Genomic DNA, 27,328 nt, shown 5'->3' with positions numbered 1-27,328 from the left:
CTATAACAGATTAAAGAGAACAAAATGAAGAAGAGATTGAGCAAGCTGTAAAAGGAGTAGAAGAATCAGTCCAAGAAGAAAGAAGTGAGACTGGTTCCAATCCGAGGAGGGTGCCCTCGAATGAGAATGAAAAAGAGGAAACCACAGAGGAAAGATCAGCTCAGAGGAGTGTGACCTCAGTAGAAGGTGGTTTATCTAGCCAAACCGAAGAAGAGAAAGGCCCTGTTGGGAAATGAATTGAGAATAGTTCCGCCCCAGTGGATTATACCCTTCCAGAACCGATTGCGGGAACGTCTGAAGAGAAGGGTCCAAAGGCAAGGGAAGACTCGATATTGAGAAGACTATTGACAAAAGGAACATTGAAAAGAGACAATTGGCCAGAGAAAACTGTGGAAAAGGGAAATACTGATGGGATACCATCAAAAGCAGAGGAAAGAGAATTGCCTGGTGAAGAACATGCTAGTGGAGAAGTTAGTGAAAGTGGAAGACGACCAAAAAGGAAAAGAGTTGCGAGCAGGAGATATGCTGGACCTGAATGGGCATACTTAAATTCAAGTGACTGGCAAGAAGATTTTTTGAGTTATTGTTTTGACAGAGACTTAGAAAATTCAGACTTCGGGATGTGAAGATTCACAAAAGAGACATTGGGTTAAAGATAATGGGAAAAAATGAGTATTAAACTTATGCTGCAAAGACAGAAATTGAAAATTACCAGAAAAGATAAATGAAAAACTGAACTTAGACGAGCTGCTATACCGAACTTGACAAAGGAGCAGTTCAACAGTGAATTAATTCATTAAAAAAATAAAATAATTAGGAGAGTTTTTTTTTTTTTTTTTGAAGTTTTTCCCCAAAAATGTTTTTAAATTTTTTTCTCCTAACACAGAAAATGAGTAATTCACACAACCAAAACTGTAGGATTAGTTGTTGCAAAGTGCTTAGTATTGGTCTAGCGGTAATGAGTGTGTTGATATGTTTATTGTTATTTGTGGGATTGTCCGTTTATGAGATTGATGGAGTAAATTAGACTGCGAAAATTAATTATTTTGACTTGGCTGATAAGTCATTAACCAAAGATAGATTGAGAATAGATGTAAAATATTTGCTTGTGGAAAAGAGCTTTCTTCTAATGTTTTCTATTGCTTATTGCATGAGTATGTTGAAGTGATGGATGCAACTGATTGTTATGTATGTATGCAGATTCCAGCTTCAGTAGAGGAGGAACTACATATCATAGTTTACCTGTGACTTATGCTATAAGCTGCAGTCTTTTGCTAACATTTTTCTATAAAGAAGAATATATTCAATATTTTTATTCAAACAATGATATGGTATTATCTTTTGTACCTGTCATAGGATATTTGAATAAAATAGCCAAAGAAAATAACATAGTAATTATGAGAGATTTATTTTGACCTGCTTTAACTTTTGGGATTGACTTTGCTCATCACAACAATTTAACTTGTTTACTAAATCCAGTAGAGAAGACATTTTTAGATAATACAGAAGACAGAAGGAGAGAAATAAAGGCACAAATGGATAAGGGAATTATAAATAGGAAGCCTGGAATAGATTATGCTTATACTGACATCACTAAACAGGGCAAACTAACAATAGATGCTGAGCATGTAGGAAAACTTTGTATACAAAGACCTTGGAGTAAGAATGATAGATTGTTTGTTGGGAAGAGTGAATGTAGACATGTTTTTATGTTTAAGAGTAAGTGGGATTATATGATGAATGGACAGGATCCTCCGATACCTGGGATTTGCTATATTTGTGGAAGAAATGCATATTACAGTCTTCCTAGAGGGTGGTACGGGACATGTTATCTGGGAGTAGTCTTTCCAGAAAGAGGAAGTTGGAAGACTTGAGTAAGATTCCTGATTCAATTAAATTTCAAACGAGACACAAGCGACAATCAATTTCTGGCATTGTGAGAGACATATTTGGGGCTATAATTCCAACAGTGGGAGTGGTCCTAAACTCGATTAAGATTCAGAAGTTGTCCACAATAGTGGATAACATGTTGACAAGATATTCCGGAGCTATTATTCTTCTGGATACAGAGTTGGCTACTACGAGAGCTATGGCACTTCAGAATCGCCTTACGTTACATATTCTTTTGGCGAAAGAGGGCGGAGTTTGTAAATTAATTGGTCTAATCATTGTTGTTCTTTTATCCCTGATAACTCGGGGAAAGTTAAAGAATTAATCAATAATGTGACTAACACAAATAATAAAGATCTGAAATAACTAAAAGAAACTACAATTTGGGAAAAGGCTGAAAAGGAATTGAAGCTGTGGGAAATTGGTTTAGCAATGAGGGAAGACATTTTATTTAGAAAATTGCGAAATGGGTGTTGATAATTGTGTTTTGTTTAATTGGAATTTGGGGAACCTTTAGAGAAATAAAATGTAATTAAGAAGAGAAAATTAGAAAGGAATAAACAGAATTTTGAACTAGAAATGAATACATCTTATATAGAAAGAAGGAAGAGAAAAATAAATAATTCAGAAATAGATGAAACAAAGATTTAAATCTCATGATAATAAATAAATGTATTAGAGAGTAATGTGATCACATGAATAGTCATCAGAGGATGGATGGTGAGAGTGTGAATTTTCTAATATGTTTATTAATGGTTTTCATATTAAAAATGTGTAATGAACTAACATGTTAAACAAGAAACTTTTGAAATTTCTTTTTTTCTGTTCTTGGCTGAGCAAAATTATATTCAGATCCTGTGGTTATTTTCCCTGATTCAAAGCTTTTATGCTAAGTATTTTCAAACTTGTGTAGACGTATCCACAGCTACCCCTAGTGGGTTGCGGTGCCATGTCTTACAAGGTCATATATTAACCAAGCATTGCATAAGTTGAAATGTCCTATTGTTTGAGAATGTTACTAATATCTGGTCTTTCCTCCATGATGGAAGTAAATGTAACAGTGAAAGTTTCTTTGTGAGAGCAAGATACACGAGAAGCGGATGAGGCAATGGAGTTACAAAAGAGACAGAAGAAGCGTGGATACACTGAAAGAAAAATGTTATAGTTAGTGTAGATTTGTCATGTTTAGGTCTTCAATTTAGTTGTCAATTGGCTGAAATGAAATCACCCCATAGACTGAACAATCAGAGTTGATTCGATTTTAGTATAACAACCTGTGTAGACTAATTAGAGTGGGGAGAGTAGGAGATCGTTTGTTAATTGTTCTTCGAGAGCAGACAAGATTCGAGATTAGCTGTTATTAGGCCCTAACCTCTGATGAGATAACTGATGGTGTCCTCAAGTGGAAGCTGATCATTTGCTGTTACTACTTTTGTGGTAATGTATGTTATTAAATGTGACTTGTGTCTCTCTTGCTTTTCAGGTACCAGCTGCAACTAATGATTATACTGCTGCACATTAATAGTTTTATAAATCATAATCCAGCTAAGAGTTTTCTCAATTTGTTTTACTAAATTATTTTCCCATGAAGCCCAACATCTAATGCTAATCTGTAGTTAGTTAGGGAATTAATCATCTTGATATGCTCATGATCTGTTTTGAAATCATTTGATGCTGAACTAATGCATACTCTACCATTATTACCAGTTTTTGTATTATTAATAAGTGTGATTCTTTTGGAGATTATTTGCTTAATTGAATTAATCAAATTGAGATATATACGTTGTTTTAACCAGCCGCTATTGATCCTATATGCTTATCATTTGTGTTTGAGAGTTATTTTTGTGACCTTAGCATTGTTAATATAGGGAAATAAATCTATGAATTCCTGTCACTAAACTAGTGTGGTTATTGACTGAAGCTTTATAATATTGAATGTTGTTGATTTGTTGGTCCTCACAATTCCCATTGGTGACATCCCCTCAAACTTATGTAGCTTTAATCCATCGTACTCTAGTGCAAGATCCATTATTCAGTATGGATAATAGTTAGGATCTTGTGGCGCGCTCACACTGTCAAATAAAACTCCAGGATTACAAACTTTGGCCCTCATTACAACTTTGGTGGTCTTTTCACATGACCACAGAAGCCACGGGAGCCTGAAGCCCGCCATATTAAGATTCTAGTTGGATTTCCTCTCGTTCATGGATGGAAATCCGACACCGTTCGCCTGGCTGACAGCGTACGAGAAGTGTTTCCTCTGCCAGCACCGTCACGCCAACAGGACTCAGCCCGCTGTATTACGATATGTAATACAGCAAAGCGGTTTCCTGAATGGCAGTGTGCTGCTGGTGGTGGAAAATGCCGAGACCCATCCCCTCCCAGATGACCGCCTTGCTGAGACTTGTAGGTTGACCGTCTGAAAGGGGGAGACTGTTGTGTGCATGTGTTTGCATGTATGTGTATTGGTATGGGTGTGAGTGAGTATGTGTGTGTATCTATGTGTGCATGGAGGGTATGTGTGTCTGAATGGAAGCGGAGGGGTGGGGGGCGTCGGGGTGCAAGTGCGTGTGTGTTTGTATGCCGAGGGATGGGGGTATCGGAGTGTGTGTATGTGTGCAAATGGGGGTGTCTGAGTTTGTGTATGTGTGCGGATGGGAGTGTCTGAGTGCGTGTTTGTGAGCAAGCGAGTGGGGGTGTCTTGATGTATGCATGCGGTTGGGGTGTGTGTCTGCATGTATGCGGAGGGGAGGTGGGTGTCGGGGTGCAAGTGAGTAGGTGTGTCTATTGGGATCCATGTGAGTGGGGGTGCATATGTGCAATGGCATCAGTATAGAAGTATGAACTTCTATAGGGATGCCATTGTTTCCTCTAGCTTTCACATTTGCCAAGATTTTAAGTGCATTTTAAGTACATTGGGAACTAGGGTGTTGCAGTAGATGGAGAGTGGTCTAACGTTGTTTAAGCCTTGTTCCAGGAACTACATCAAATTCTTCATACATGCTCCAAAAGTGCTGAAGAAAAACCTCAGCTATCTCCTCTTCCTCAGCCTCCATTACACGGGTAGCCGGATTCTCAATTTTATTGATTGCCTCCTTATTTTTTATTTTTATTTTTGCTAATCACAACAGATATTTCTCTATCTGTTTGCTTTTTTTGTATAACTTCTGTTTCCTAAGCTCTTGTTTTGCCCTCTTCACCTGCCCCTTTTTTGTCATTCTGCTGAGGATGCAAGTCTACCCTCCACTCCCATATATTACCTTGTGGCATTATCTGCTGCTGCTTGCAAGGCCTGAATTTTACACATTTGTGCTCAGTTTAGCTTGGCCTTATAGGCTATCAACTGCCCCCTAAAAGTGTCTTTAAATGCCTCCCATACCACAAAGTCAGAGACAGAGTTGCAGTTTGTCTAAAAAAAATCCTTTATAAAACATCTTGTATCATCTAACCAGATCTGATCTGATATCAACGATTGATCAAATTGCCATCTTGGTCTCTCTTTTGGCAAAGATCTAGTATTAATTGGAGGGAGACTATAGAATGGTAAGAAACTGAATTTGACAGAGTCCCAACTTTACCCCATTTCATCATGCTTGTTAAAAGAAAAAACTCTAATCGAGAGGCTGAACTGAATCTATTTGAATAGCAGGTATACTGGGTGGATTCAAGGTAATCCACTCGCCAAGGGTCGAGTAACACAAAGTGCTGTTTTCTTATTTTCAGTGACCTGGCTGTTAGTGGCTTCAACTGCTTTTTAGTCTTGTTTGAGGGATCCTTCCTTGGATCTTGTATAAAATGAAATCTCTGCCCACCACTAATGGCTCATCTGCCTTCATAGCAAGATTATGAAGTTGTTCCAATAACTGGGCCTCATCTGAAACTGGATCATGATAGTTCACAACATTTAGAACCATATCCGTGACTAAATCCTTCTTCCACATCCACCTACCATTTGTACCCCTTACTATGTATTTTATCAACCAATCTACCAAGTTTGATAGTAAAATTGCAACGCCCCTCATTGCAACACCTGCTGATGCAACATCTGCAAATTAATACTTTCCCGGTGTCAGAGTTTTAGGGGTATTTCCCTTACAATGTGCTTCCTGCTAAAATATTACCTCAGGGCTAAGTGAGGACAGCCATTCCAACAGTGCACCACACTTACATTTGTCACCAACCCATTTACATTACAGGTAATGATTTTATTATTTTGCACCATTAGCACTTTTACCAAAGAGACGCCCAACATTACAACCATAGGACACTTGTCTGACTCTTGATGCTTTCTAATCATGATAAAACTTGAAAAGGCACTCCTCCCTTCTATCTTGCTATTTTCAACTGCTTGTGCTCTCCCCAACCACCCAACCCATCTCCCCCCCACCCTTGGATCTGGGAATTGCCTATCTTTCCCCCAAGGCCTCCATCCCTCAGCTGGTGCCTTGTAACTGCTTCTGACACCCCTCCTTTGCACCCCCAACTAAAAAAAAACAGTACTTCAAGAATGTATTTCAAGGCTTTTAAAATCTTAAAAAGTAGGGCCCCGGCCTCCTTGATCACTGTAACCAGATGGAATAGACCATTAGTAAAGACCCTCAGTTTAAATTGCTGGGCTAACGAGGCCCTCTGATCAGCCTTTGAAAAGTTCTTTGGTGCCTTGCCACTGTAACCGATAGATCAGAGAACACCCTCATATGAGCATTATCTGCAATCTCAATCTTTTCCTATGAATTGCTGCAGCCAAAATCCTCTCCTAGATGCAAAAATCTGCAATGTGTAAAATCAAGATTGTATTAAACATTGACAATTTTAGTCAATACAACCATTCTTCATTGCACACCAGCATCCAATTCTTCCTTGTTTTTGCCCCCAGTACGTTCTATCATGTACCCCACATTGAATGGTCTATCTCCTAGTCCTCGATCATGGTAGGGGTGGACTGGCCACGGATAGTACCCCTATGTCCATTCCAGTTACCTCATATTTTTGTCCATTTTTAGGGGCAACCACGGCCCTCATGTACCACCTTCTCCACCAGCATACACCAGTCCATGTCTTTCTTCCAATCTTCCAGTTTCTGGGCCTGTTCCACTCCCCAAAGTCTTGCAATATTTCTCTTGGCAACTACCAGTCTCAGTGTTATCCATGTACATTTCAGACAATTGAGATCAGTTTCACCCATTTATTCACAAGGCACCATTTTGCAGAGGTAACAATAGCATTATTACAGAGGGTAGCAATGCATTCTGCCACCTCAGTCCCAAATCTTTGCAGTATTGGGCAGTCCCAAATTACATGGTAAAATGTGCCAACAATCCCAAAACTCCTTCTGCATCTCTCATCGCCTGCTCTGCCCATCTTAAGCATTGTGCTTTTGAGTATAATAGGTACAGTGCAATGTGTTAAGTTGTGGCACATGGGCACCCTTGCTCCTGGTCACCTCAGCTATGGGCCACGGTCACAATCTCTGAGTGGGAACCCCAGGGTAGTCACCGCTGCCAGGAAATGGAGCCTTCAAGCATGCAATCCCCTTGCGACCTGTCACTTTTCCCCACAGCGTATCTCCCAACTAATTGGTAGACCAGAGCTTGGTTAGTTCTGTGGGCAGCATTCCCAGTGTCCAGGGCTGGAAGTCAGAGAGTATTTCAGCACATTGCTGTCTTTTTGGTCTGTGCTATGTGTCTATTTCAGGGTGACAGTCAGTTCGGGTCCCCACCATCCTGCCATTCAGTGTGCATCAGAGTTTATTACATATTTGGCTTTATTGAGCACTGGTTATGCTGGAGGGATGGACAATCTGATGTAAACCATGTGACCCAAGTGAGCAGTGCACTGGGGTTATAACGTGTAAATTCATGGGCTGATGTCGTCTTTCTGAAGCTGAGGCGACAGAGCTCTTATTGTGCAGTGTGGACTTTACTGAGGCACCACAGGTTATCAGGCCCCAGTCTCCTCCCCGGGTTCTGGTCTGTGAAGTTTGGGGTAGCAAGAATATCACCTCAAAGTTTCAGTGCCCCTCCCAACACTCAGAAGCACTCCTCAGGTTTCCTCATTGCTTCACTACAAAAAGAAAAGTAAAGGCGGCATGTACAGCAATGGGAGCTCACAGGAGTAGATATAAATATTGGGGAGGGAGACCATGGGCATGGCAAGGCTGACAACATTAGAGTCTCTGCTCGTCGGGCCTCCTGTGTTAGATCACTCATACACTGTTGTTACCCGGGGCCCCTTCTGGACTTACCCTATGGTTTAGGCCTAGCAGTTGCTGATAGCGGCAGCATCAAGACACTCAGTCGGCACTGCTTTCTGTCCGGCACACCATTTGCCGCCAGCACCACCTTTATCATCCTGGCCACCACCTCACAGGGCGCTTGTGGTGTCTCACTGCTGGCGATCAGTTCCAGGGCTCAGAGGCTTCAATGGGACACAAATGCATCTAGACTGCCAACCCGGCAGCCTACTCGTGTCTCCTCCATGGTTGGTGGAGGTCACCTAACATGGTGCGCCACCTGAGCTGCCTTTATGGTATGAGGTGCTCACGTAATGTCACGGCTCATTATGTCGCAACAGACCTCGTCTCACCCTTGGCTAAAAGGTGGTTCCTGAGTCTTACAAAGGTACAAAGGCATCTGTGACATCCCGTTGTCTCTGACATTAGATGGATGATGGGGGATTAGGTGATTGGGATTTGAGAGCCGCTCTAACAAGCACCCATCTTGTTGAGCGATTCTCCACCCCCCCATAAGTCTGTAAAATTAACCAAAATCGTACGTGGGTATTTTGCATCAGTTGGATGATGATCTGGAACTCTATGTGCCCTCGTGATTGTCAAGTCAGCTGGTGCATCAGGTAGTATTTGTTTTTTAATCAATGAATCTATCAACCGTGGCACATTCTGGATGGTCCCTTGAGACTCACACCCCTTCCAGAAAGCCAATAAATCAAAGATTAGAGTGCCTTGCATGACTTCAACCTTGTTCTCTAGATGCCAACCATCTTTTGTTTTTAACCATATCTTTGTTGAAGGGATCAACTTTATATGTGTTAAGTGATTTCTCTGGAGAAACTTAACATATTGTGGGTCTTAGGAAAATCTTAGAGAACATCATACAGCATGACTAATGTAACATTTTCTAATATTGAGTGCAAGGATATTAGACCCAGTGATAAACAAGACACAAAGAGCAAAGAAACAGGGAATGAAAAAGGGAGAAGAGAGAGAGAAAGAAACTGTTCTCCACAAAGCCGTATAAATTCTAGCATAATTACTAGTAGCATTGGACATAACTATTGGTGGTGCACCCGCCAGTCTAGCAGTATTGGGGTTATGACATTAATTAAGAATATACATAATTATAGTTCAAGGAGGTATTCCATTGTACATCTCTTTTTCCAGGTTGTTATGGTTGTGCCATGTATCACAAGATGCCCACTGACCCCTCAGTAAACATGTGACTGGTGTTGAAGCACTGTCTTCATGCCCCAAGATCTTGATTCAGGGAGAACGTTTTTTTGACTTTACTTTCATTACAAATATATTCCAGCAACTCCATCCCTTAACTGGTACACCTTGCAGTTTCTTTTTAGAGCAGCAGTCAACCTCAACTCGAGTCTGTATCAGAAGTGTTCTCAGCCATTCCTCCATATCAGGGGCAGCTAGTGCTTTCCAATGCATTGCTATTTGGTGCTTAAAAAGGACAAAGGCTAAGTCAATACATTTGTGTATATGTTCACGCCCCCAGTATGCAGGATGTGAGTGGCAATGTATGGCCATCTATCTTGCTTGTGAATTTTACAATCTTGCCCCAAATATGCTGGAGTGACTCACAGTCCCATGTCATATGGTAAAATCTTGCCTCTAATGTTCTACATTGGAGACACACTGATGCTGCCCCTGAGAACATTCAAATTATCCTATGTGGGGATAGATAAGTCTGGTGTAAGTAGTTAAACTGTATATGCCAAAACCATGTGTTGTAAGATACTTCATTAACCTGCCGCGCCACCTGAGCCCATTTTCCACCATTCAATGGGGAAGAGAACACTGTGTCCCACCTCTCCAATGTTTATGTGAGCTCTCTGAGTGTTATGCACTGCAAAGATAGGTATATGTTTATAATGGCATGTCTGGTGCCCCAGGTGTCAGTAAAGTATGTAGTATATGGGAGCAGGGAGGCTCCCTCCCCTCCACTACCGACATGGCCAGTATCTGCCACTGTAGTGCATATTATGTCAGGAAGTGACCCACAGGAAGATTGAATCCATCCCTGAATTCCTGGAACGGCAAAAGGACACCTTCCTTGTATAGGTTACCCAGAGTCAGGAGGTCCATGTTTTTTCAAGCAGCCACAACAGCTCAGCCAGTTGTAGCACCTAGACCAGGTGTCTGCCATATTGGGACCAGGGGAGAGTAGGGTAACCTACCATGGTATCCTATCACGTATCTTGCCCAACACAGGCAAGCCACCCTCATCTCTCTACTATCCGCGATATGCCTAGGTCTCGGTGAAGCTAACCATGTGTATAATGGGACTCTATTGAGTGCCCCCTGGATCTGTATTCTCTCCGGGCAATCGCCAGAATCCAGACACCACATTGGCCACTGGAGTTGGGCCGCCACATAGTACCATTCATATTTGGGAACACCTAGATAACCATCCAATTGCGGTTTCTGTACCACCTGCAAGGTCAGCTGTCGACTGCCCGCCCCAGATTAGTTCTGTCAGCAGGCTGTGCACTTCCATAAAGAAAGTCTTAGGTAGGTATAACGGAAGAGCTGCAAAATAATATAAGAGCTGAGGCAACACTAGTTTCTTAACTATCGCAGCTCATCTCAGTGGTGACAATGGGAGGCTTGTCCAAAAAGGGAGAGACCTACCAATCCTCCTCAAGGCCCGTTTTAGATTGCAATCTCTAAGGTCACCTGGATCATGATAAATCTGTATTCCTAAATATTTAGAAGTATCATGGCGCCACTTCAATCTGCAGTCAGGAAAGAGACCCCTTTCATTACAGTCCAGGTTTAGTAGGGACAATGGTCAATATGATCGGACATCTAATGGATCCCGATCAGGTTTGAGTAACACCACTATCAGTGCCTTGTGAAGTGTTTGGGGCAGTTGGCCCGCCTGTCAAGCCTCGGTAAATTCCTCCAATAATTTAGGCGCTAGTGTGGATGTATATTGTGTATAGTATTCAATTGGGAGTCCATCAGTGCCCAGTGTCTTTTTCCTGGCAATCTGTTTTATGGCCAGTGTGATTTCAGCTGGCTGTAAGGGTGCCTCTAAGTCCTCACTGTGTGTTGGCAGTAGCGTGGGCAGTGCTATGCTGTTTAGGTAACTATGCACGTGGTGCATTGGGGCAGAGGTAATGCCCTATACAGTGACAGGTAGTAGTCCCTAAAAGCAGAATTTATGGCCGTTTGTGTACTCACTATCTTGCCATCAGGAAGGCCTTTAGCTCCTATTGGCTGTCTATGGGTATCTTCCTTGACTAGTAGTCTGCCTGACCGATCCCACTCAACGTGTATAATGGCTAACCGTCTCCTGTAAACATGTCTCCCCATTCAGGTATCTGTATCTCTGTATTTTCCCCTCAGGGTGCGCAATTGCACCACGTGGGCAGGCAAGAGTAATACCTCCTTTTCTAGGTCTTGCATCTCCTTCTTCAGTCGAGAAAGCTCAGCCGTCAGAGGTCTCTGAATCCCCCAAGAGGCTCCTATACAGTGGCCTTGCATCACTACCTTGTGAGCCTTCCACTCTAGTGCCTTGGATGTCACCCTATGGTGGGTGTGTTCAAAATAAGTTACAAGCAGGTTAGAGAGATCTTCTCTGTATGGAGGATCCAGTAGGGCCTCCGGTTGGAGCCACAAAGTGGGTATCATGGACCATTTTCTGCCTCATGTTAGTGTGAATAGCAATGAGAAATGGTCCAAGAGCGTACGTGCCAGATACTCAATCCTCCTGACCCACCCACCTATAAATTTGCTGCATAGAAATTAATCTAGCCTCTTGTGGGTATCATGGACTGGTGAGTAGTAAGAGTATTCCCTTATCATAGGATTGTGTAGGTACCAAATATTGCAAAAGCGATGTTGAGTTATCCACTCCTGCAAGCGGTGTGTCGCTCAGATACATGCTGCACCCTGCATTGTAGGGGTCAATCTATCTATGTGTATATCATGCACACAATTGTAATAGCCACCCCAGATTCCCAGGGACAGAGGGTTGTGCATTATTGCATGGGTAAGGGTGTCGAGAAACACAGGTTGACCAAAATTTGGGACATATATCCCCATGATCACGAATGGGAGGACATTGAGATGTCCATTTAGGACCACATATCAGCCTTCTGTGTCAATTTTATGTAACTCCATCACATATGTGATCCAAATCAACACCCCTTTTGTGTAGGCAGATGAAGTGACACCATAAAATTGTCCCCTCCATCTTATTCTCATCTCATTAGGTGTTGATTCTTTGATGTCCATTTCTTGTAGGATTGCCACATGTATATGGTGCCACTTGAGATATGCTTGTATTTTGTAGCACTTTGGTGTTTTGACCCTACCTCGGATGTTCTATGTCAGGAACTTATATTGAGGAGCAGAAGCATTTTGTCGTTCACCCATATGTTAGGGTGTATGTGTACCATAGCCTCTCCCTCACCCTTCCAGAGGATAGAAATCCTGTTGATCTGCAGTTGCACGCTGAGGCAGGAGGCCCTGTATTTCTGTGGCTAATGTCTTGTACCCCTTTTGATATTCATAATGTGCTTCGCCAGTCTCACATATCATATTGCATTAAGAGGGACACAGTGTAAAGATAAAGAAATTTAAAGTAGACAAACATAAGAAACTTAACTTCCTATCCCGCTGGTAAGACCAAGAGTCTTCAGCCTAATCTTTCCCTACAAACAGCAATAAAATTAAACTGAGAGTTTGCTAACATAACCCTCTTCCATTTCGGTCTTCTTTCAGAGGTGTGGCACTCTCTTGGGTTCTACCTGTACCCCTGACTGTGATCATAATAGATATGATGGTCCTGTGTGCACTGACCCCTCAGTGACAATTATGACAGACCCGTCACCCAGCAGGCAAAGAGCAGGGCCAAGGACACCCATCAATGCTGAAGAAGAAGTCTGGTCGTACAGTAGGTCATCGGCCCGCCTTGGTGTAATCTCCAGTCCTCAATTCATGGTGCTCAATGATGCCTCCTAGTTGCCAGCTACTGAGCTGACATTCGAAGAGTGAGAATGGTTTAGTATTGCACACAAGTTTGCACTAGGGGGCGCAACCTCCTCCATCACCTTCGCTTGTTCTTCACTTGCCATCTGCACGCCTTCAGAGTGGTGGACCATCTTCTTATGGTGCTAGCATTGAGGTGTCAGCCTCTCCCCTGTGGTCCGATTCGGGTCTGCCACCTCCTTTAGTCCCCTGACATGAAGCCAAGTCCAGGTATCTTCTGCTGAAGAGAAAAATTAAGTGGCCTCCTCGTAGATCACTTTCAGTTTGGTTGGGAATAATAAGGCATATTTCAGGGAGAGCTCTCTGAGTTTTCATTTCACAGCATTATAAGAGTTACGACACCATTGCAACTCAGAGATGAAGTCAGGAAATGCCATTATAGTGACATTCTCGTAGTGCCAGGGAGCTTTCGAGCAAAACAATTGTAAGATCAAGTCACAGTCCCGGTAACTGAGAATCAGGCAATCACTGGGCGCAGCCTCTCCTCAGGTGGCAGTGCCCTACCCGGTGCACCCTCTCCACCAAGACAAATTTTAGTATCCTATCTTTCATTACTGTAGATATCAGCCAGTTCTCCAAGAACAATTCAATGGTGGGGCCCTCTGTGCGCTCCAGGAACCGGACGTCATTGCAGCAGGAATCACCTATTGCATCCTCCACTCGCCAGTGAAGGGCCTCGACCTTCATCTGTAGGTCTTGCACCTGTGTTTGCAGGCCTTGCAGGGTAGGTCTCATGCTGGTGAATGCAGATTCCAATTCATTCACTCTCTCCATTAATTTTCGATGATATGCTCTAAGTAAGTTGACTTCTACTGAGACTGTGTCAATCTTGACCTCCAGCGTGGTCTCAGAGTCAGCTATTGTCTGCAAGATTTTGGCAAACTGCACAGAGTGGCTGTGGAGGGTGGCTTCTAATCTGATTATAGGGTCCTCTGGTGCATCCTCATGGGATGCTCGGTCCTGTACAACAGTTCCAAACAGTTAGTTCTGTTTGTTGGTCCTCAGTGCTAACGGTGGGATAAGTGCTAGAGCCCGGCCACTCATGATCCTGCATGCTATGGAGTGACCAACCACTACTGGATCATGTTTAAGACAGTCTCTGGGCATTTTTCAGACCGCAAGGGGGACTCGAGAACAGGGCCCACAGCAGACCTCTGAAAAAAGGGATGGGGTGCCAGAGTAGTGTCAGTATATGTCCAGCAACTCAGGACCCCTCTGCCAGCATGTGGCCAGCATGTGTTGCCATCTCCAGATATGTGTGCCTTTGCTCCACTATTGTCACCTGTAGTTCAAAGTCTTGGGTGCACTAGGCTCTGGCTCAAAGGATCTTCCTGTTTCAACTCATGAAGGTCTGCTAATATTGTCTCAAACAGCCATTTTAACGACTCAAGGGGCTGAGAGTTCACTTGGCCCTTGGGAACTGATGATTCTGCTCCCAGTCTCTGTCTTTCAGCCTTTCAAACTGGACAGCCTCCTGCGGCCATTACCCCTCATTTAAGTGAGACGGTATTTCGTTGGAGGTAACCTTCTCTTAAGAGTCTTTCCCTGTCAACTCAGCTATCTCCCTTCTGGATTTCCCAGCAAAATTCTCCTTGTTACTTTCCTCATCTTTTGTGATTTGCTTTTTCAGTTTGACTGCTAGCTGGCTTCTGAAATAATGGATAATCCCTGGCCCTTGTTACAGCATTTTGATTAGGGATAGGTGTAGGACCTGAGTTTATGCCTTTATAGGCCTGTTGTAAACATTAAAGATGATTCCAGCTGGCCCTCCGTCTGATTATCATTTAAATGGATGTCGATTGGAGTCACTAAATTTGCAGATGTCAAGGTTATTGAAGGAGATATAGACTCAGTTCTTTCTGACTGGTCTTGGTCAGGGGCTAAGTGTATTAAAAGGATTTTAGTACAGTTGTCTTTTTGCCTGATGTTTTTATCTTTTCGAGATGTTGCGGCCAGAGGGCCTTGAATAGCATGTCTCTTAGATTTCTGTGAGGGAGGCTTGTTTGAAGCCCCAGGTGTTGCCTTCAAATATTTTTTTTTCATTCTAATGAGAAACCTGCTATATGTGACCACAAACCCCACTGGATCTCTCGGACAGAGCCCCCACCTCAGCTCGTCATGGTCAATGCTTTCTTACTTTGGGATTCCAGGGGTTGCTAGTGCTTTACAACTGCCCCTTCTTGTCTCTGGCCATCAGACTGTTCCCTTGCCAGGTTTCTTCTGGGCTACTCGGAGTCACTCATCTTTCACTTTTCCTATTTTATTTGAGCCTGAACCCAACTCCAAATGTCACAATGCCTTAGGACTGAATTGAAACGCTGATCCACCATGCGGTCATGTCACGCAGCAAGAAGGCTAGAGCTGCAATGACTGACATGAGCAAACGTCTGCGGGGAGAGGATCGGTAATGGATGGACGCTAGCAGTAGGTCATGTGGGCTCTGCCTGCTATTCACCCCTGGTAATGATGAGTGAATGCCGAAAAACTTTCTCAACATTGACATTCAGTGAAAGATGTTAGTGCAATTACTCCACCCTATCTAAGAAGGAGCATGCCAGATGATCCTCATTTTCATAATATGGTCACTGTCATCTATTACAGATGTACACTGTGCAGGTGATTGCGCACCATGCTCATTATTGAGGTACTGTGTAAGTTCTTGAGTGTGGCAATAGTGTGCAACACACACTAGGCCATAATGAACCATCAAGCAATAGGTAGACAGTTGATCAGCTCCCCGGTTGTCATGCAGGCATTCAAAAGGTTTACCTCATATTCTTTTGGCACATTAATAGTGCCTCTGGTGGTCATGTGTGAGGCAGGCTGGAGGGAGGGGGTAGTAGAAGGGTATCAGTGTATTTGAATGCAGAACATACACACTCTTGGCCGTCTGTCTGAAAAGGTGTGTGGTTAATGGTCTGTTGTCTGGCCAAATGCATTTCAAAAAGGCTTTCACATTCATGCATCATTACAGATTGGCTACGTTTTCCAATTGACAGCCCATGCACTGTAGATACCAATATGGAAGAATGTTTAAAGCTTTAATCATTTGGAATGTGACAGTATAAAATATAAGTACACTGTTGGTGAAAAATTGATAGGGTCACACCCAGTTGAATAGTAGAGTTCAAAGGCTTGTCCAATATTATTGGAGTAATCAGAAGCAGCAATCCAGTCCTAGTGTGCTCATAAAGGGGAATGAAGAATATGGCATTGGCCATATATTCCCTATACTTAAATACAAGGACATTCATTTCATAGTTAAATCACACAAGTGGAGATGTCCTAATTTGAAATGACTAAACAAAAACCTCATTTTGGGGCATAGATGCTTTCAAGATAACATTATTGACTCTGGCTTTGTTTGATGTAGCACATCTTATTCCTCAGAACAGAATCAGTGTTGAGGCTCTCATCCCCATGCCAAAAAGTCTATGCTCACATTCCTACCATGTGATTTCTAAATTCCAAAATGGTATGTCAGCTATGCAGCACACCTTTGATTAGTGGATATTTGAAAGTGCAAAAAAGGTTAATCCTCAGGAATACTATCACGCCTCTGGTTGGCAGAGTGATAAACTCATTCTTGCATCTCAGTTAATCCCATTGGATCCCTCCACTTCTCTGTTGCACATATGTTTTACACTGTTGGAAATTGGGATGTTAGTTGTGTGGCCTGCACAAGCACAGGTCCACAAATTTCCATACTAGGAACCACATTGTAGCTCTTGACTCTCTCAGGGTAGTGAGGCAGTGCAGTCCATTTCCCACTCAGGAGAGGTGGTGTGGGCCAGTAATCACTGTTAACTGACACCTAATAATAGCAATCGACAAATGATTTGTTACACACACTACTAAATACCACATAGTCAATGACAAATATGTCCATTGGTAGATAGAAACTACCATACCATTGCATATTCAGGGTGGACCTCCTGAAGGGGTCATACCAATATAACAGAGTAAGTGTATTCTCTTGGTCAAAGTTTAAGGGCAACAAACCACATGTTAAAATGATTATTTGGTAATTAAAGACGATCATTGAAAATAATAATCCTGTGTAAATGCACTAATTAATGTAAATAAAGCATTTTCACTTTCATCACATATCATTGCAACATTATTAAATCAATGCAGTATTTACAGTAAGCAGGGCATGTGTTTGTGTAACTTTTGTACAATTTCCAACCATAAAAATGCAGTTATAAAAGCATCACATTTAATGACATTGCATTGCAACCAAAGACTTGGCTCCTAGAGAACGCTTCCAGACTTGTACCTTTCTTAAACATATTCAAGTCACAATAACTACAATCATACAATCAACCCCTAGAAGGCGAGGTACTCCCAGCTATAGAGCAAATGCTCAAGCCTTTGGAATGCTTGAAAACATTAAGAAAATCCTGGAAAGGCCCTGAATCTGTGATCCTGCAAAACTAGCATCTTTACTTTAATAAAAATTCCTTTGGGAAGCTGCTGTGCTCCTGCAGCCTCCAAAGGCTTTCTTTTAAATGCTGGTGGTGGACCCAACCCATTTTGGGGGCCACTACAATGAGCAAAATATCTGAATAACAAAGCCCCGAAGGGCATTGTGGGATCTCCTCCAGGAGCAGTGAGTATTTTAGTAGTGACTTTCCTGCTGCTCCCGGGAGAGCAGCATACCTTTTTGTTATTTTTGAGGAGAGATCTGAGTCACACTCAAACATGCCAGCATTCCTATTCTGATTTGCCCTTGGTGCAGTTTGTGCTGAAAAATCTCTGCCACACTATGGGGAGTTTAGCAGGCTGCAAAGTTGACTTCAGGTAAGTCGCGCTGTTTGCACTGATATTCCATGCAGGAGTTTTTCCTGTGCTGTAAAATCAGCGCAAATGGCATTACGCAGAGCGCCAGAGGGCGCTAACTTCTTTCTGCCGCTCGAGTAGATTTTTGAGTGGCAGCTTCCTCAATGCAAGCAGCATCTTTCTCTTTGCGAGTGGTCGTGGCCTACTGTGACCACTTGCATTCAGAAATCTTGTACTCGGCAACTTAGCGATTTCTTGTGCTCGCCAACTTAATGTTGCTCTATGTTAGTTCACTGAGTTTTTCAGAACTCCTTGCACTCTGATGAGGACAGTCCAAGGAGCCCTGAACTGGTTGTCCCTACCAGTTCCTTGCACAGGCAGCATCTCTGTCACCACATGCAGGAATTGGCAGTTCTCCTCTTCCTACCCTTTGGCCAGGGATCTCCTATTGTAGGGTAGACACAGGCACGGGGAGAGGGGCAGGTCCATCACTATTGGGGGAAGAGGTAGGGTGCTCCCCCACCCTAAATTGTTTTGGGGGGGCAGTTATGGGGTCCTGGACCCTTTGTAGCAGAAACAGCCTAGGGAATGGGGTTCCAAGGCCCATAGAGAGTCTAGGAAGAGTGCTAAACACATGCCCCCCCTGCAAAAATAGATCATTGAAACCTGTGTTGAACCAAGAGCCTAGGCCCATCCCGGGGGTAAGTAATAAAATGGCAGGGCTTTGAAGCTGAAAAGGTCAAAGGTTGCCAAACTCCAAAATGCCATAGCTCGAGCCCTGTTGAGATGATTTTGAAGCTCTTCAGCTTATTTTACTCCTGGTGGTGAGCTCTACCCTTTTTACACATTTGGAGAGACAAGGAAGGTTATAACCACCATACTACCTCCCAAAATGAAAACCATGAACACAAAAAGTATGGGGTTCATGGTGAGCTCTACCCACCAGGGGCAGTGTCAGCAGTTGGTTCTCCTTGTCCTCTGCACCAGCTTTCCTCCTAGTCTTTGTCTCTGGGTGCAGAAGCCCAGGGCTTTCCCCAACTAGTCCTCAGAGCTTGTAGGAGGACCAGCTTCACTGGCCCATGGGGAGACCCAATGGTCTTGTGGTCAACGGGGCGGAGCTCTTAGTCCTTATGGGCATCAGAGTGTTTTTCCATCGAATTCTCCATGTTGGTCCCAAGAACCAGACATGAAGCACAGACAAATCCCCGGGCAAGGCAGAGTCTCTCCTTCACGCAACATTTTTTACAAAGGAGAGGAAGGCTCCAGAAGTCAGGCACCCCTGCCCAATTCTGAGGTGCCACATAACCTCCCCACCCCTGTCTCAACCCTCCTGTACAGCATGTTGGGACAGTTCAAAATGGCATTATCAAGAAGTCAATGGTCTGATCTGCTTCTGGGGTTTTAGCTCCATCCCTCACTGAAATCACTGCCAGGGTCTTGCACACTGAAAAAAAACACAGAAAGCCCCCTCTTGGGGTGGATCCAGTTGTCTGAACTCCATCAATTGTTCAATGAGCTTGGGCAGGGCCATCCTCGGTGCACTGTGACATCTGATTGATGCAGATTATCATGCCCCACCCCCTTTCTCCTCAAGAGCTGGGTGAAGTACTATTAATTGCTCCCTTATGTGGGGGAGGGTGTTCCTGTTTCTGGAGAGAAATATAATTAACTGTACACAGTAGGGTGACAAAAGTCATGGGTTCTGATCCTGAGCTGAGCCAGAGAAATATGACAATTCTGGATCACCCATAAAGTGTAGAAATATAATTTTGGAAATTGCAGAATTGCTTTCTCGCATAGGTTGCACCACAATCCCACATGCCTATGGTATCTGTGAATCCAAGAGAAGTGAAACTGCACTATCAGGCAGCACTCCCACATGTGTACAACAAAGTGTTGTTACAGGCAAAACAGTAAACCACACTGACTTTCTCCATTGGTGTACACTAACATTGTAAGGCCTACCCCAGGAAAGTAGCTAATCCCACAGAGTCTCCTGTACCTGTGCACAGTTACTGGGCTGCTCACAACAGTAGTCTCCCACCTGCAGCCTGCACATGTGTACCCAGGCATGTGCACACATTTTCTGCATCACAAAAGCCTTATCTTAAAAGGCAGACACTGGCAGTAAACACGCCCAATCTGTTTGCCATGAGTTTACCATGGGTGAGACACTTGTAGTAAGACTCACCCACAGTAAAACATCCAAAATCAGCTGATCTAAAAAGCAAAATATCTAGGTGTACTGAATGGTAAGAACCCAAATGAAACATAGGCCTGGAAAATGCACTCAGACTCCCTCAGTGAAAAGGAGATGGAGGTTACCCCGTGCTCACAGATTATGCAGCCAACTACCAAAGCACTGTTATAAATTAACCCCAGCAGGCCATAATTAAGATACACAATCATCTATCAATTACTTGCTTAACTTAAAGACAAAAACCTGCTCATTGACTTTCAATATGGCTTCACACCACAGTGGGGGACTAAATTCGCATTGCTGATCATTCAAAAAGAGCTCCTTTCTGGAATGGTAAAAGTTTTGTACTTATACAGCTAGATTTATCCACAGAGTTCCACACTGGTGACCAAAGACTCTTTCTCCTTTAAAATCCTCCTTTCGAATAAGAAGAATTGTTCTTTAGCTGTATAAATACTACTTATCCAATCACCAATATGTATAAAATTTGGGTCATTCTTTTTGAAAATTACTTCTGACTATCTTCATTCCTGCATGGCTTTTCCTGCTCCCTGGCTTTTATTAAAAACTAGTACAATGCTGGTTATCAAATGTATTGCAACAACATCCAAATTCACCTCAAAATCCCTAAGGACCTAGAAAAGTGAAGTGAAGTGAAGCGAAGCGCTTGACTGCCTCAAAAATATTTATACATGCATGATGGTCAACTGGTTATGCAACATTGGCTCTAAAACTGACATTCTACTCCATGACCCAGTGAAACTGTAAATTCTAGCAACTCCACACAGTCCCTTCAAAACCATTATATACTCTTTAATAATGGACTTTCCTCTTCCACTCACATGAAAGCCATGGCCAAAACCATCTTCTTCCAACTCTCCCTTCTCCTCCAGCTACTGCAATTCAAGAGCAAATCTTCCTCATACATATGTCCCTCTTCCATATTGATTATTGTAATACATTCTACATTAGGTTCGCCAGACAAAATCTTGCCCAAATTACGAAGAGCTCACAGCTACATGGCTCACCTCATCTACAAGTTTAAGGGCCCTGACTAAAACACTACATCCCTACATTATCACCTCTGGCAGACAGTTGGGACAGGCTTGTCCCCCTGCTTGACTTTTCAAGCATGGTTCTATGCTCTGGTGACCCACAACTAATGGCTGTGGTATTTGGACCCTTTATTTTTCTTTTGGCATCAGCACATATGACAATCATACATACTGTATACACCGAGGTCAACAAAGTTATGGGTTAAGACCCAGATCAAGACTCTGGAGTCAAGAGGGGCAAATTATGGGTGCCTTCCATAGTGAACATAGTTTCTCAGCTCAAATTGTCCCCACTGGAAACTAGGTATATCATGTTAATTTATTATGGCATGACAGGCCTTCAATCTGTTTCCTGCGTGGGATGGCTGGTCTACTGTCCTTGACTATTCAAATGCTCTATCTAGTCTTCTGCAATCTGGTCCTATACTGCATTTAGTAGCACACATGTGTGTTATATGTATGAAATATGATGAAAGTGTGCTAGTGTTTCATTGATGACTGTTGGGTATCCACTGTAAGCAATGTCCAGACTGGATATGGTCTGCCACATTAACATTGATTTTCTGCCTTGTCTGAAGCTTGAAGTAGTAGCCAATTAGAGTGTGAGGGAATAGTGCAGATGGCAGCCTCTTTAGAAGTTCATGGATAGCCTTTTGTCATCTCCTGCAATTCTAGCAATTCGGGTGGTGCCACCATCAGGTCGGTAGGAAGTGAGGTAGGACGGGAGACACAGGTCTCTGTACTTGTGTCGTTTTCATTTTTTATATTTCTTCCCTGCATGTACGATGTGACTGAGCCTCTCTTTTTTGTGCCCATGTTTTGAGTGTCTTAGTAAGAACATTCCATCTCCTTGCATCCTTCCTGATGCCATTTGAAGATAATGACTCGTTTGGGACTATCTAGAGATACATGCACAAAGTGGCAGAACTATCCATATCACTCACACGACAGTGCAAAAGGATATTCACACCCTGCCAATGCATATGGTATATGGTATATGATCTCGGATGAAACTCCAAAACAGTGTTCCAGGACTTCTTGATGACCAGTGTAGATTACATCTCAAAGGGTGTTGGATAATCTTGTGAGGTCCAGCATTGGTGTGCTTAACAGCAAGGTTTCCAGAGAGGTGAAGGGACATCACCTGAGAAGGCTGCAAATTCTTGTTGGAGGTGGTGAGGAACTGTTTTGGATGGTACACATACTGTATTGCTGAGAGCAGTGCACTGCAGGTGTCATTGCAGGACGAGTCTTTCCAACTGAGAACCCAGTCATGGATGCCTAGGAGAGGAGTTTCCCAGAGAGATTGGCTACTGCATAAGAAAGCACAGCCAATTATGAAGTACCGCGGGAGATAAATGGTACTGCAAGCATCTGTCATGAGCCTCAGCACACAGTTGTCCTTGCTGCCGCCACCTGAGCCTTGAGAGTGTTTTGTCCCTTTCCCCAAGCCTGGAGAGTTTGGTGGTCCTACTGGGTTGATCTGACACTAATCCTCATCACTAACCGAGTGAGGAGCTTTACGTAGCTAGGACTCTCCTGTGACCTAGACGATTCGTCCTCAGCTCTCCAAAGGATAAAGTACTTGAGTGAATGTAATCTCAGACAGTGTTTTTTCAGTGGCCCCAAAAAATTGTGTACAGATCTGTGGAGTGCTATAACCCAGTTTCGACACTGAGGCCCCTGCATCTTGGCGCCTGGTCTCCAGGCGTCAATTTTAGTTCTCCTATGAACTCCTGGTCCATTGGCTGGTGGAACAACTGCCTATTCAGTGGATTTTGAGAAAGGTCTCCTCGTTTGGGTATGAATTTTGCTAGGAACTTTGTCCACAGTATGTGGATCTGCACTTTTACTTGCCCTCACTGTGATTACTCTACGAACCTGCAGGAAAGGAAAAGAGAAGACAAAGATGAAGCATGTGAAGGAGCTGTGGTCAGAAAAAAGAGCAGCACATTTATCCAGCTAAATCCCATGGGAAACAGTACAGATAAAGGCTTACCGAGTTACAGACTGCCGTTTGCACCTGCTAATCTGCCGGCAGTCATTCTTAACATTAGAACATGGTGGCTCACAAAGCTTATTGGCTGACCATTGGGGTCAATAAAATGGCAGACGCTGAATCACTTAGCACACCGAGCGTCTGGATCGATCTGCCTGGTTCCTTGCAGCATTAATATTTCCCCCAACTATATAATGCTCTCTTGATTTGTGTAATTCAGTGTTGGAACATATTTATATTCCAAAGGCTATCGCTACATATGGCCTATGATTGATCCAACCATACAAAGTATTTGTTGACCCAAATAAATCCTCTATTGGAACACAAAGAAGAATACTTTACTTCTCACCGACCTCTCATATCAGATTTTACATTTGTGTCTGGGTTCAGTCATTTGTGTCTGTAACTATATGTGCTTTTGAGTGCTGTGGTCTTAGCTGTATTTCTATAACTTAAACTAACTCAAGAGGAAGATTTTAGTAATCTCCACCTCCCTTCAGTTATGAAATTCAAATTCTAGCTGACTCGGTCTGTGTCGAGAACAAACAAAAGAACAGGCCCATCCCCAATGCACATTCCAGAGACAGAGCTGTGCTTTTCCTGGATGAAAACATTCCCAGCCTGAGACTCTCTTGTCATGTCTACCTTCCACATCCCTCATGTTGTTTTCCAATATGGTGTAACCCTGTGCTGGTGAGAAAAGTTCTATGTGGAAAACAAGCTATGTGTGGGAAAACCCTTTGCTGCTGATGTGATGGCACCTGAAGCCAGTGGTCAAATACATTACATAGGCCCATGTCAAAATTATTTTCATTCAAGGGTTTTCACAGGTAAATCACATGTATTGAGTTTTATGCATTTTGCATAACTTTAGGATTTTCTTTTTTCCATTTCCTTTTGTTGCATGATTTTCATCTGCTGTTGGCTAGTTCAAGCAGAAAACCAATGCCAGCTTCTTCCTGTCCAAAGTGATGGGGCTAATAGGAGTGTAATTTCCCCTTGGGAGCAGATAGAGATAGAGATATGGAATTTGGGGTATCTGAACTCACAATTTAAAAATATATCATTTGATGAAGTTGTTTTTTAAATTGTAAATTTGAAAATGCCACTTTTAGAGAATATGTATTTGTTGCTTAACCAATCTGTGCATTTGCCTAGCAGTGGAATACACTTCTGGGTCAGGATGGCAGTTGGACTGTTTGTGAATTTACTCCAGACAGTCACACAAAGGAAGCGAAGGTGGGCCCTGCATATCCTGATGGATATCCTGGAATAGAGTGGTGGGAGGAGCTTGCACTTGCACGTGAATAGCATTGTGCCTGTCCTCACACAAAGCAGTTTCCAACCCCTTGGAGTATGTTTCGGGCCAGGGCAGGAACAGCAGGGTCCTGTGCAGTACGAATACTTTTCATTGAAGTTTACCTACTTCAAAGGCAGATATGAGTACATGTTTTGGTCCTCTAAGACCACAACTTTAGAACACTTCTGGACTGATAACGTTCTGCCTGGAAAAAGAGCTGGATGCTGTAGGAGTGACTGCTACTCTGCCTATTGCTTTGTTGTGCAGGCCTGCTACTTGCTGCTTTTGTCCTTGTAGTAAAAGGACTGGACTTTGCTTTCTACCTCCTGTTTTCCAAGGTTCTCCAAAGGCTTGAGTTGAGCTTGCCTCCTGTTAAGAAGTCTCAGGGCATCAAAAACTTCATCTGCCAGCACTTGGGTTCCCCTGCTGAGAACCCTGTCAAGTGCTGCTAAATCCAGTTTGTGCCCTTGAAGGAGGCTTTTGGTGCTACAAGAAGAAAATTCAAGCATCGACTCACTGCATCATTCTGAACCAACACATTGCCACTGCCTTCACCAGAGTGTGGTCCCTGCTTGACGCAATGACCACGGTTTTCCAAGCAGGACCCAGCTTTCCATCGCAGCTTGATGCATCTCAGGTACTTTCACTCAGTCAAGCGTTTCATTGAATTAAGGAGCTACAATTGCATTTAATCTTTTAAAAGTGATATCTTTGATCGTGTATTTTGGATTTTTGTTGTTTTGGTCTTGTTTTACTCAGATAAATATTGGCTATTTTTCTATACTGGTGTGGAGTACTTATTGTGGTGTTTTCACTGTTTTACTGTGTGTGGGTGTGTATAAATACTTTACACGTTCCCTCTGAAATAAGCCAGATTGCTTGTGCCAAGCTAACAAGGGATGAGCAGGGGTTATCTTGGCTGTGTGACTCCATTATCCTGACTAGAGTACGGAGACCCCATTTCTAACAATTGGCCAATCTACACCTTCATATAAAGGTGCTACCGCATTAGATGTGACCTTTCTTAATCCTCAATGATTCTTAAAAATAAATGAAATGACATTCAAAATATGTTGCAAACAATGCACATGGTAAAAATGAAGTCAGTATGCATGTGAAACTTATTAGAATTCTGTGTTTTTATTTTTGCTCTGTAGTCATTTTTGATATCTGACAATAAAAAAATATTGCACTCCCCCATAATTTTCTTGAGTCTCCTCAAAATACATTGAACCTGGTATATCCACATTCTGTGCATCTCAGGAAGAGGAATAGATATAAAATAGTTCCATTATGTGAGTATTCTTAAACACAAGCTACACCATACTCTTGCACTATTACTATCCTACAAGCCAGAACACATCATATTGAAGCCACAGCTGTGTGAGAGTGGAATTTGACCTTTGTATTGAACATGATAAAAGCTGGAAATCCAATAAAACAAAAATGGAGTTCAGAAACCGTTAAAAAAGAGGCATTAGTACAAAAAATGCAAATGCTGCATTTTGTCTCTGATGGTTTTAAGAAAAATATGACAATAATTTGGAATAAAGCAATACAATACATCTCATTGACATCCAGAAATCATTAATGTGTAGCAATGTAAAACCTGTATCATACAGAGAGTAGTTTACAAAATAATATGACAGTTAATTATTTTTTTCCATTTGCCCTTATGGTCTACTTTTGATTAAAAGAGAGAAAATTAGTGGGTAGATTCATAAAATGTAAAATGTCAAAACATTCATAACTTACATGCAGGAATGAAAATGCATGCTGACAAATGTGACGCTTCGAGGTCTATTACGTTATTTAACTAAAAAAGATCTACCTGAGTTCAAAGGCGGTTTGTAGTAAATAGACATGATTCAAGAAGTTAATCTAGACTTTAAGTAATTTGAGTAAATTGCATCTTTGTGTAGGTCTATTAATTTTGGCTATTCACAAAATCTGTTTTACTACTCAAAGAAAAAAAAAACAGCAATTAGTCCAGCACCACACATAGCGAACCACCGGTACTACAACATCCCCCCATAGAAAACACAGGAGGTAGGTAATTAAAATAAAGCCATATAGGATTTTGTTTTAAATTAAACTAGATTATTTGAAGTAGTTAAAAGATAAATACTATAATATAATGTTGCAAAATGCATAAAAATAGTACAAATTTAATTATAAAATATTCTGGTAGCCTATTATGAGTTTAGAAAATGAAGTAACCTTAATAATGATTATAAAACAATTATATTAATTGTAATGAATTTTGTACATAAATATTAATAGGTTTTAAAATGTATTTATTTCTTTAGGTGGGATTTTTTTTTAATTTACATTGATTAAAAATATTGAAGATATATTTCAAAATTACATCAATTGTACAGTAGCAATTTTTTACATTTGTTCTACATTTAAATTATGTATATAAAATAAATTTAGAATAATATTTCATATAAAATAACTTTCATATGTCTTTTTGTGTTAAACTTTATTTAATTAAAAATTATTTTTTTAGATTTGAACTAAAAAGTACATTTCTACCTAAAGGAAAAAAACATTATGCATTAATAATTATTAAAAGTGAAGTATAGAAATAATTTAATTATCTTGTTAACAACAAATGTTATTTGATTAATTTAACATTATTTCCTATCGTTTTTTAAATTCTCTACCTCTACTATTTTCTAAGGGAGGGTGTTGCAATTCCACTGGTTGGTCGTATGTGGTGCTGAACTTACTACTGTTGTTTTAGTAGTAAATTACACTCAAATGTTATGAATAGCCAAACGTTGTAAATTGACTCAAACTTGTAAATCACCCAGAAGTGTCAGTTTTCTTTGTGAATCAAGCCCAATGA

Source organism: Pleurodeles waltl, chromosome 11 (genome assembly GCF_031143425.1).
Source record: "Pleurodeles waltl isolate 20211129_DDA chromosome 11, aPleWal1.hap1.20221129, whole genome shotgun sequence".
Lineage (NCBI taxonomy): Eukaryota > Metazoa > Chordata > Amphibia > Caudata > Salamandridae > Pleurodeles > Pleurodeles waltl.
The sequence above is the reverse complement of the archived record's forward strand: the minus strand, read 5'-3'. Positions refer to the sequence as shown.